Raw genomic sequence first — 10,602 nt, forward strand, 5'->3', positions numbered from 1 at the left:
TTTTGCTCTCTGGTGGACAAATTAAAAACACAGCTGTTAATTCTGGTTGAAAGAGGGAGATGTAGATAGGCATCTTGAGTGTATGAAGGTGGTTTTGTTGATCACTTCTAGCTTGCTATGTGATTGCTAGAAAATAATTTGCTATGAGAAGACACTCTTTATTTTTCTATTATTGTTGTTTCTATAATAAAGGTCATACTTAATCATGAAAGTGTGCATTGCTGTGCAATTATTTTATCTCTCACGTGCTGTTTCACCTAAACTGTTTAAAATACAAGTTCAATCTAACAAACTGGAAGGGTCCTATGAGCTCTGGACGCAAGCCACAGACACAGATATGCCTATATCCTAAATATAACTTTGATGAATATTTCTTTCGTTGCTCAGAGAGCTCATTTCAAGTTTCTATGTTTGTTTCATTAGCACAACTTCCAGAGTATCTAAATTCACTGTATTTCTTTATACAACCAAATCTTTTTGTTTCCTATTGGACCAAACCCCACAGACCATATCTCACAGCAGATATGATGGATGCTTGTTACTTCATGTTTACATTGCTTTCACAGATAATAATCTTAGGCACTATGATAAGAGTCTTTTGAGGAGAATACATCCTTCCAGTGTGCAGTTACGGAAATTAGAGGAAATAGATAGCTAGGGAAATACCATGCATAAACCCGAGAATTCAACAGCTTCTAAGTTGGTCAAAGGAATTTCTCAAAGGATGGGGCTGGACTAAATGATTGTTAAATATCCTTCTCAACCCCAATAAGTCTATGGTTCTATGTGACTTTGCTGTGATTTTGCTGTTTGTCATGTCAACAGCCAGTTTAAAATATCCAAACTGTGAGACAGCTGTGTGAGGTAAACTTCTCAATAAAGAGGAGCACTCAAAAATTCTTCAGCTTCATCTTTAAGGCTTTTTCAAAGAAACTTGAAACTAGATCTGTCTAGATCTACATTTGGTTAATAACTGCAGTCAGACCCTATTTTGGGTGCAGGCTCCTGTAATGCCTCTAAGGCATTAGCATGTGGCATGAGAGAGCTCTCTGCCTAGGAAGGAGAGGGGTGGGCAGATGTGGGAACAGAACACTATCTTCTCTGTAGTGAGACAGGGCTCTAAAATGGCTGAAGAAGTCTCACATGGGATGCTTTTCACGGCTAAAGAAGCAAAGGTTCTTAGATGGATTGCAGGAAAGCAGAAGGCATGGTAAAGTTGGGGGAGAAAAACCTCTCTGCTGCTAGCAGCTGGTTAAGGAACTTATCTGCTAGAGAAGTGCCAATGAGGGCAGAGGAGAGAAAGTATATCAGTGATAACATACCATAATTATGTTTCACTTGCTACTACTGTTTCTAGTGTCAGTGCACATCCCTACATGATGGATAATTTAATGCCTCCATGTTGCAAAGTGAAAACTTCAAAAGCTCCTTCAGTACAAAAGCATGGCTGCTGGGAGACCAGAGTCAGTTTGCTCTGCTTTTTTACGCTTCCTTGGCCTGGTACAATATTAAATTTGGTGCCGGGTTCACTGAAGTAGACAAGGTTCCTGGCTTGTTCATGTTAGTTTTTGAAGCTGGGATGGTAAATACACACTTGGGAGATTTATTTCAGCTGAAGAACTAGGATTTATATGGGGCCTTCTGCATTTCATTGCCTGTGGGTTAGGAGTTTGAAGTAAGCCTTAGAAGGCTGCTGGATGTCTCAAAATTCTCTCTTGCTTGACAAGCTTTAATAGCGGATGGAAGAACACTCAATCATTTCTCCTTTTAAGGCAAAAAGCCCCACCTGTAAGTCACACCATGGACCGTCCCAGAAGCACTGGTTGAGAATTCACAGAAGAAATGTTTTGACATCAGAGTGTCTAGAACTAAAAAGAGTATTTTTGAAAGCATTAATTTGAGGAAGATAACAAGGGTGAGGAAAGATTTCTATGAAGGTAACGTCACTAATAAGGTGAGAAGACACCTGGAGACTACGCTTTCTTTCTTACACCCATGGCTGTGGCCATTGCATGCCAATAATGCAGGGGTATGTATGTCTAAAGTTTATCAGCCCCAGCAATGCTCATACTCCTGGGCTTCCCCAGCTAGCCACAAAATGTCACAAACCCCATATTTCACTTTTTCTGCAAGTCCTGTTGCTTAAGAAGTTGGTAGATCCCAAGTGTTTTATTAAATTATAATTTAATTGGATCAGTTTCTTATTTAACTCTTTCTTCAAAAATTTAAAAAGGAGCAGGTGGCATTTCCCACATGCAGAAAAAAACACACAAGAAAAAACAGAGCTGTTGAGAAAAAGGGAAGTGTTCAGTTTAAGTCAGAAAATCTGTGCAGACTGGAGACACAGCTCTTGGGTTTGAACGTCAGCTTTGCTGGGGCTTTCCTATAGCCCAGAAATTTCTGAAGAATATGATTCATGAGTCCAGCCAATGTTTAACCTCGCTAATTTAGTCATAGGATGACCTGTTTTCATCTCTTCAAGGAAAACTAACTTGTATTTCAAACAAATTATGATGTTCACAACCTGCTTGTGGAAAAAAAATAGTGAGAAAAGTACTCAAATTATTAACCTAAAGAAGCTTTCAAGACAGGCCAAGGTTCCACAATAAAATTTAAATGTTGCCAATCCAACCTATCCAATACATCATTAGGTTCATCACAGTGCCTCTACCTATGTACATGCACATTAAAAGTATTACTGGTGGCAGTGAGAAAATTACTACTTTCTGCATTACAGTTTTATTACACTGCACTTTCAACAATATGTGTATATAATCTGGTGATCCCACTTGACTTTGCAAGCCCTAAAAGCCATGCTTGCAGCATGCCTTCACCAAGAGCAGATTTGCAATATAAATGAGTTTGCAACTTCCATTAGTTCTACTGTCAAAAGCATAGACTCTTCCACCACCTCTGATTTATGAATTGTGAAAGAGCTGCAGCTCTTCCCAACATTCAGTGGCAAACTACATAAAATGCTGCCATCTTGTGTTTACAGACAAATTAAACAAGCTGAGTATTTTTAGATCTGAATTTTGAAAGACGAAGATAGCATCTACGCTGCCAGCACATTATGTTGAAGAAAAATAAAGTGAATGAATTATGGAAAAGTGGAAGCTTCACTTAATAATTTAGTTTTCAAAATTTCATCTTTAGAGCAAGTGCTGAGCCCACAGACTCATGCAGTCAGGTTCAAGAGACCATATTATATCCCCAAGCTGATCCTGCGTCAGTTTAACCTACTATAGTTACTGAGTCCTGGTGTGAGAGATCACCATGCCATATCACAAAAAAAAACAAAGGTGGAACAAGCAGAGAAACCTGCATACCAACGAAGATCTGTATGTAAGGAATTGTGTTAATGCTTCAGAGTACGGAAAACACATAGACATGTGAAATACTAGTACTATTATGACAGATACTGTGTGTATTCCTTTTGTAAAAAACATGGTTGCTTTGCTGTTTATAAACAGCAACTAGAAATACTTATTTTGACTAAGAGCTGGTTGGTTGTGTTTTCTTTTTGCTTTGTTTTTTTCTTTTTTTGTTTTCCTCTATAAGTAGTATTAAAAACATTGTCATGGGAAATGCTACTTTGAAAATGCTTCATTGTAGTCAATCATTATCACAGTTTGCCTGAACATTATTGTTACCCTGAGTTCAGTAAATTGGCATGATTGAGGCAAATAACATGACTTTGGTGATTTGCCCTCAACTTGCTGCGCTACAACATCCAGGTCAAAATGGACACTAACAACAGCCCAATGATGCCAGACCACAGGCCCAGCTCCCCTGTGCACTACAGAGGACAGGAGGCATGCAAGACAATGCAGCAGCTGGTTCCATAAACCTACAAACCCTGAAGGAGCAAAAGGGCTAAGCCTGGCCTGGCCTGGCCCAGCCTAGCCTAGCCTAGCCCAGCCCAGCCCAGCCTAGCCTAGCCTAGCCCTGCCTAACCTAGACTAACTGAGCCTAGCCTAGGCTAGCAGAGCCTAGCCTAGTCAAGCCTAGCCTAGCTTAAAATATCCTAGCACAGCCTACCACCTAGCGTAGCTTAGCCTAGCCTAACCCAGTGCCTAGCCTAGCAAGTGTAGCACCTAGCCTACCCCAGCCTATCCTGGCCAATTGCCTAGCCTAAACTAGTGCCTAACCTAGCCTGTCTGCATTATGTTCAACACAGGGTGGGACATGCTCCTCCGCCTAGCCTAGCCTAACCTCATTGCCTTGTGTTCACCATAGGACAGGACCAGGTCCTCCCCCTGGCCTGGCCTACCCTGCCCTGGCCTGCCCTAGCCTAGCCAGTCCTAGTGTAGCTCCTAGAATAGCCTAGCACCTAGCTGAGCATAGCCTAGCCTAGTGTAGTGCCTAGCCAAGCCTAGTGCCTAGCCAAGTCTCACCTACCCAAACCTAGTGCCTAGCCTAGCCTGCTTGCCTTGTGTTCATGACAGGGTGGGATGTGCTCCCCACCTAGCCTAGCCTAGCCTAGCCTGCTGACCTTGTGTTCACCAGAGGGTGGGACTTGCTCCTCCAACTTGCCTGGCCTGGCCTACCATGGCCTGGCCTGGCCTAGCCTAGCCTAGCCTAGCCTGGCCTAGCCTGCCTCCATTGTGTTTGGCACAGGGCAGGACATGCTCCTCCACCTAGCCTAGCGTAATGTAGCTTAGTTTATCCTAGCCTAGCCTGCTTGCCTTGTATTCCCCACAGGGTGGGATGTGCTCTTCCAAATAGCCTAGCCTAGCTTTCTTGCCTTGTATTCACCACAGGGTGGGACATGCTCCTCCTCCTTGCCTGGCCTGGCAAAGCCTGCCCTGGCCTGCCCTAGCCTAGCCTGCCTCCTAGAATGGCCTAGTGCCTAGCTGAGCATAGTCTAGCCTAGCCTAGCCTAGCGCCCTGCCTAGCCTAGCCTAGCACCTACCCTGGCCGAGCGCCTAGCCTAGACTAACACCCAGCCTAGTCTAGCCTAGCCTAGCCTAGCGCATTAATTTCCTAGCCTAGCCTTGTGCCTAGCCTTGTGCCTAGCCTAGCCTAGCGCTTAGCCTAGCCTAGGCTAGCCTAACCAACCCCAGCCTAGCACTTAGCCTAGCCTACCCTACCCTAGCCTAGCACTCAGCCTAGCCTAGCCTACCATAGCCTAGCACTTAGCAGAGCCTAGCCAACCCCAGCCTAGCGCTTAGCCTAGCCTACCATAGCCTAGCGCTTAGCATAGCCTAGCCAACCCCAGCCTAGCACTTAGCCTAGCCTAGCCTACCATAGCCTAGCACTTAGCCTAGCCTAGCCAACCCCAGCCTAGCGCTTAGCCTAGCCTAGCCTAGCCTAGCACTTAGCCTAGCCTAGCCAAGCATAGCCTAGTGCCTAGCCTAGCCTGGTACATAGCCTAGCCTATACTAGCAGCTAGCCTAGCCTAGCGCTTAGCCTAGCCTATACTAGCGGCTAGCCTAGCCTAGCACTTAGCCTAGCCTAGCCCCTAGCATAGCTGAGCCTGCTTGCATTGTGTTCAGCACAGGGCAGGACATGCTCCTCTGCGTAGCCTAGCATAGCATAGCGTAGTCTAGCCTAACCTAGTTTAGCGCCTAGCCTAGCCTAGCACTTAGCCTAGTCTAGCCTACCATAGCCTAGCGCTTAGCCTAGCCTAGCCTAGCCAAGCTCTTAGCCTATCCTAGGCTACCCTAGCCTGGCCCTTAGCCTAGCCTAGCCTACCATAGCCTAGCATTTAGCCTAGCCTACCCTAGCACTTAGCCTAGCCTAGCCTAGCCTACCCGAGCCTAGCCTAGCGCTTAGCCTAGGCTATACTAGCGCTAGCCTAGCGCTTAACCTAGGCTATACTAATGGCTAGCCTAGTGCTTAACCTAGGCTATACTAGCGGCTAGCCTAGCCTGGAGCATAGCCTAGCCTATACTAGCGGCTAGCCTAACCCAGCCTAGTGCCTAGCCTAGCCTAGCCCCTAGCCTAGATGAGCCTGCTTGCATTGTGTTCAGCACAGGGCGGGACACGCTCCTCCACCTAGCCTAGCGTAGTGTAGTATAGCCTACCCTAGCCTAGCGCTTAGCCTAGTCTGCCCTAGCCTAGCTCTTAGCCTAGGCTAGCCTAGCGCTTAGCCTAGCCCTTACCCTAGCCTAGCCTAGCCTAGTCTAGCTTAGTGCTTAGCATAGCCTATACTAGCGGTTAGCCTAGTCTATCCTAGTGCTTAGCCTAGCCTAGCGCTTAGCCTAGTGCTTAGCCTAGCCTAGCCTAGCCTAGCCTAGCGCTTAGCCTAGCCTAGCCTAGTGCCTAGGCTAGCCTATACTAGCAGTTAGCCTAGCCTAGTGCTTAGCCTACCCTAGCTGAGCCTGCTTGCATTGTGTTCAGCAGAGGGTGGGACATGCTCCTCCGCCTAGCCTAGCCTAGCCCTTAGCCTAGCCTAGGCTAGCACCTAGACTAGCTTAGCACTTAGCCTAGCCTAGCGCTTAGCCTAGCCTAGCCTACCCGAGCCTGTTTGCATTTTGTTCAGCACAGGGAGGGACATGTTCCTCCAGCTAGCCTAGCATAAATTAGCATAGTCTAGCCTAGCCAAGCCTAGCCTAGCCTGGCGCCTAGCCTAGCCTAGCGCTTAGAGTAGCCTAGCCTAGACCAGCCTACCCTAGCCTAGAGCTCAGCCTAGCCTAGCCTAGCCTTGATTTACAGAATAGAACTTTACAACTCTCAGAGAGTTATAAAGCAGGTATGTTTATTGCCGGGTGCAAGGAGGATCGCTCCTCCTAACTCGGACACTGAGAGCTCAACAAGCTGGATATTTATTATACACAAACATACATATTCATTAGGTTCACAAAAGTTCTGTGGGGATATTACAATTAGTTTAGGTACTCATTATCATAAGTCTCTTTCCTTTTGTTGCTTGTGCAATGCCCTCCGATGGTCGTGGGCAGAGGACTTCAAGAGGAAGTAAGCAGTCTTCCTCATGGTGCACTTTTCACCCTTCACACAGTTTCCCCAGCTGGCAACTTCAAGTGTTATAGAAACTAGTTGAAACAAATTCCTACCAGACATTCGTCTTCTTGAGGGAAAAGGGTCTCTGATTTTAAATAGTGTGTTTCAGCTACCTATTTTATTCTGGGTTATAGTTTAACTGGCAAGAACAAGAACATACCTGTTCCTATTCTAAGTTAAGACAATGCATAGTTTGAATAAAACTCTTAACTCTTTCCTTAGTCCATTACTATTCCTTGCATCAGCCTAGCCTAGCCTAGCCTAGGGCTAGCCTAGCCTAGCCTAGCGCCTAGCCTAGCCTAGCGCTTAGCCTAGCCTATACTAGCGGCTAGCATAGCCTAGCACTTAGCCTAGCCTATACTACCAGCTAGCATAGCCTAGCCTAGCCTAGCACCTAGCCTTGCCTAGCCTGCTTGCATTGTGTTCAGCACAGGGCAGGATATGCTCCTCCGCCTAGCCTAGCATAATGTAGTATAGTCTAGCCTATCCTAGCCTGCTTGCCCTGTGCTCCCCACAGGGTGGGATGTGCTCCTCCAAATAGCCTAGCCTCTCCTAGGCTAGCCCAGCCTGCTTGCCTTGTGTTCACCACAGGTCAGGACATGCTCCTTCTCCTTTTCGGTCCTGGCCTGCTGTAGCCTAGCCTGGCCTACCTAAGGTCCTAGAATAGCCGAGTGCCTCACTAAGCCTAGCCTAGCCTAGCGCCTAGCTTATCCTATCCTATCCTAGCCTAGCACCTACCCTAGCCTAGCATTGCCTGCCTAGCCTGCTTGCGTTGCATTCACCAGAGGGCAGGATATGCTCCTCCGCCTAGCCTGCTTGCCTTGTGTTCACCAGAGGGCAGGATATGCTCCTCCGCCTAGCCTAGCCTACTCTAGCCTACCCCAGAATAGCCTAGCATAGCCTAGCACAGCCTAGCACCTAGCCTAGTGCCTAGCCTACCCCAGCCTTGCCTAGAGCCTTGCCTAGCCTAGCACCTTGCCTAGCCTACTGCCTAGCCTAGCCTAGCCTAGAGCCTAGCCTAGTGCCTAGCCTAGCCTGCTTGCATTGTGTTCAGCACAGGGCGGGACATGCTCCTCCCCCTAGCCTACCGTAGTGTAGCATAGCCTAGCCTAGCCTGCTTGCCTTGTGTTCACCAGAGGGCAGGACATGCTCCTCCACCTAGCCTAGCCAAGCCTACCCTAGAATAGCCTAGCATAGGCTAGTGCCTAGCCTAGCCTGCTTGCATTGTGTTCAGCACAGAGCTGGACATGCTCCTCCGCCTAGCCTAGCGTAGCGTAGCACAGCCTAGCCTAGCCTAGCCTGCTTGCCTTGTGTTCCCCAAATGGTGGGATGTGCTCCTACAAATAGGCTAGCTTAGCCTAGCCTAGCCTAGCCTAGCCTAGCCTAGCAGAGCCTATCCTAGCTCAGCCGAGTTGATCCAAGCTGAATAGACCCATGCCAAGTGGAGTTAATCCTAGCCTAGCCTAGCCAAGCCTACAGAACCTAGCCGAGCCAAGCCTAGTGCAGCTAAGCCTAGCCTAGTGTAGCCTAGCCTAGCCGAGCCTAGCCTAGCTGAGCCTGCTTGCTTTGTGTTCACCACAGGGTGGGATGTGCTCCTCCTCCTTGCCTGGCCTGGCCTAGCCTACCAAGCCTGCCCTAGCCTATCCTGGGCTAGCCTAGCTCCTAGAATAGCCTATCACCTAGCTTAGCCTAGCCTAGCCTAGCCTAGCGCCTTGCCTAGCCTAGCGCCTTGCCTAGACTAGCGCCTTGCCTAGACTAGCCTAGCCTAGCGCCTAGCCTAGCCGAGCCAAGCCTAGCAGAGCTGAGGTTAGCCTTGCCTAACCTAGCCTAGCCTAGCCCAGCCCGGCTCAGCCTTGCCTAGCCCAGCCCAGCCTAGCTCATCCTAGTCTAGCCCAGCTCAGCCCAGCCTACTCCAGCCCAGCCCAGCTCAGCCTAGCCCAGCCCAGCCCAGCCTAGCTCATCCTAGCCTAGCCCGGCTCAGTCCAGCCCAGCCCAGCCCAGCCCAGCCCAGCCTAGCCCAGCCCAGCCTAGCCTATCCTAGCCTTGCCCAGCCTAGCCTAGCCAAGCCCAGCCTACTCCACCCCAGCCCAGGCCAGTTTAGCCTAGCCCAGCCTACTCCAGCCCAGCCCAGCCTAGCCCAGCCCAGCCTATCCTGCTTGCTTTGTGCTCACCACGGGCTGGGGTGTGCTCCTCCATTTAGAGGACACACTTCTGTGCTGGGGAGTTGGGCCTCGGCATAGGATCTTACAAGTTCTGAGGATGGCCCTGAACTTCCCAACCGCCCTCACGTTTCATGTTGTTGCTCCATGACCACTGTGGATGTCATTCCCGAGGGAACACAGTCAGCTCTGAGCCCAGGCATCCACAAATAAAGCCAGGAGTCCTGCAGCCCGCATCATTTCACATTTATATGAATTCTACTTGATCTGCCGTTTTATTGCCCTGTTTCTCTGTGTCATGTAACCCCTGCAGCCCTCACCTGGTCTGCCCCCACCTGATAGATCTTTCACACACCCCCTTCCCGGGTCGGGAGACAGCACACGACCCCTCGGACCTTACTTCCTCGTCACATCCCACCTTCCTGCGCGCCTTCTCTTCCCGCTCCCCGCCCACCGGCTCCTCCTCGCCGGGCCCCGCCTCATCACGCCCCTGCCGCTCAGCCACTAGCGGCAGGCCTGGCGCACACACCCCCGTCCCGCCGGCCTTCGCGCTTAGTGACATGGCTCAGTTGCTGGCAGCGGGGCGGTGTAGTTGTTGCCTCTGGGCTCTGTGGCGTCAGTGAGTGCGGCGCGGGGGACGTGGTATACGGCGGGCAAGGCTTCTCTGGGGCGGTGGGCGCTTCATCTGCCCTTTACCCGGGGTGGCCTTCCTCGCTGGGGAGGCGCGGTCCGTGGAGCCTGTTAACGGGGACTAACGGGCAGGGGCAGGGACGGTCCCCGGGAGGGAGCCGGCGGCCGGTGCTGGGCCTGGCGCGCGGGGAGGCTTCAGAAAGCCGAGCCTGGGGCTGGGTTGTCGGAGGGAGGGAAGAAGAGGCTCTGCGCCGTGGGAAGAGCGAAGTAGCTGGGCCGCCGCCTGCCCCGCTGCTGGGCGGTGTGTGCGTACGTGGGATGCTGGTGCTCTGGGCTCCTCTGTGGATAGAAGGAGCAAAGAAATCACCCAGGCTTTCAAGCATAGTGTTAGTAGTTGATACAGGTTCCATGAAATTGTCTAGGGTGTTCGGGGTTTGAAAACTGTCGTTGCCAACCTTCCGCCAGCTGGAAGCCGGTGCAATAGGAATTGGTGACTCCGACGGCGGTTTATTAGAGGCATAGGAAATGCATAACTTCCCTCTCTTGTTATTGGAATTGAGCCTTTGGTTACGTGGTGTCAAGGGCATCTCTTGTCTTTTTGTCTAATACTGTTTTAAGAATTGCTGGACCGGATCCAAGATTCCAAAGTTGATGTATGTGTGAAATGAAAACAGTTCTAGGAATTTACAGTTTCTCGCAGACACATAAGCTTTCACAATCTCATTTCTTTGGTATTAATTGGTTGAGGTTTAATTTTCAATTTCAGAATATAAATAGCTCTTCATAGCTCTTATTTCTTGTTATCTTTAACATTATTTATCTCTACAGCTTTTCTCTGTACAAACAA

This window comes from Pezoporus flaviventris, unplaced genomic scaffold, assembly GCF_033815535.1.
Source record: "Pezoporus flaviventris isolate CSIRO_AGI_PZ_B2104156 unplaced genomic scaffold, CSIRO_AGI_Pfla_v1 ptg000013l, whole genome shotgun sequence".
In the NCBI taxonomy this organism is placed as follows: domain Eukaryota; kingdom Metazoa; phylum Chordata; class Aves; order Psittaciformes; family Psittacidae; genus Pezoporus; species Pezoporus flaviventris.